Source organism: Morone saxatilis, unplaced genomic scaffold (genome assembly GCF_004916995.1).
Source record: "Morone saxatilis isolate NCDOM2014 unplaced genomic scaffold, NCSU_SB_2.0 Contig15, whole genome shotgun sequence".
In the NCBI taxonomy this organism is placed as follows: Eukaryota; Metazoa; Chordata; class Actinopteri; family Moronidae; genus Morone; species Morone saxatilis.
The window spans coordinates 6,769,656-6,771,448 of NW_023339707.1; positions in this window are offsets into that span (position 1 = coordinate 6,769,656).

Below are 1,793 nucleotides of genomic sequence, written 5' to 3' on the forward strand. Positions count from 1 at the left end.
GGATGTTCCTGGACGTGTCTACCTTGTAACTAAAATACTAAACTAAAATAGTTTCAGAAACACATATTAGCGTACTGTTGAGCTGTAATACAAGATTGTGTGTGACCAGGCGAGCTGCCATTGTTTCCTGCTACGGTTGAAATTGCACAGCCAATTAGAGCAGCTCAGCTCGCAGTACACCAGCTACGTTGACTCCAACAAACTGGCAGGGTGACAACCATAATGCCGAACCATATAAAAAAAAAAACTGTACTCCATAAACAAGTCGGTGATAGGTTCACACTTGCAAACCATTTGCTTTCAGCATGTACCTTTTACTTTTTTGAGGATGCGCCTGTTAAGTGAGATCATTCAAGCAGCTATTTTGTATCATCTATCATCTCACATACTAATTGCTGGTGGTGTGTCTTCATTCACGTCATTATAAACATTTTTAATAAAATAATCACAACCAGCTCAAAAGAAAAAACAACATGAAAATTCAGATAGACAGCAAAGAAAGGAGCCATGCTGTTTCCGTTTTCAATATATAAGCTCCTACTGCTGCCACACAAACATCTGCTCAATTGAATGTGCAGTTGCTACGTGGGCACAATCTCAAACACTGTTGGAAGGAACGTTGAGAAATCTCCAATGTGTTTGGTTGAACTCAATCATTCAAAGAATTAGCCTATAAGTAACTGCCAGAATGAACTCAAGAGTGTTTTTGTCTATGCTTCTGCTCAGAAACATTAAATGGCATGTGTTCAGTTAAATAACTTAGTTAGACTTATAGACATTTTATGGGCTTGTTTTGATCCATCATGAAGGAACAAAGTAGTAATTCAGCTTTCTTCTGTTTTAATGAAGCTCAGCGTACGTTCAAGCCAGTTAGACCTTCTCATTATGCCTCATTCACTCACAATTCTCGGGGTCATCCCTATGTTCCCCAATTCTCTCACTCTCCTTCTTAACTAGCTGACTATTTATTCTTTCAATTAAACCAATCAGACTCCAGCCAATAATGTTGGTGTTGTTAAACTTTAAATCTGTTCTCCTCTCTGCTGTCATTTTAGCGCAGAGCCTCCTCCATTCAATTCCAGTTAATCATATCCAGTGCCCAGGTTGAGCTCATCACACCACCTCCAGTGTCTAGACTCCATCAGAGGGTTTCCTATACTAATCACAGCTTCAGCAACGCCTTTAAATACGATGTCGTCACAATGGGTCTAATCGCCAAAGACCTTCATTGTGCACATGTCAAAAAAATATATTTATTCATTCAAAATATTGTCTCTCCTGAAATGCTAGTCCAGTTTAAACAACAAATGCAAACATCTGAATTGCAACTGTATGTACAACAAGTGCAATGTCTGCTTTTCAAATTTTATTCAAGGTGTACACCTAATCCAGTTAACAGCAGAGCATCTTATGTTCATAGTCAGAATCAGAATCACTTTTATTGGCGAGGTATGTGCACACATACAAGGAATTTGACTGGTTTTACGTTACTCTCAATGTTTAAACACCTTTAACAGCACAAATAAACAGAACAAGTTCAACAAAATAGACATAGACTTATATGTGCAGTTATACATATCTATAAACAAACAATTGTAGACAGTAGACAATAGTGCAATGGTGCAGAGTGCAAAGGATGTAGAAATAAATATTTTACATGCAGGTATCTTTATGTACATGGGGTAGGTGGATATGACAGTGTCTACTGTAGATACACAATGTACACAGCATAGGTAGATGTATAAGTATCGTATTTATGTTTTATGTTTTAAAAAGAAACTGAATTTTCAAAA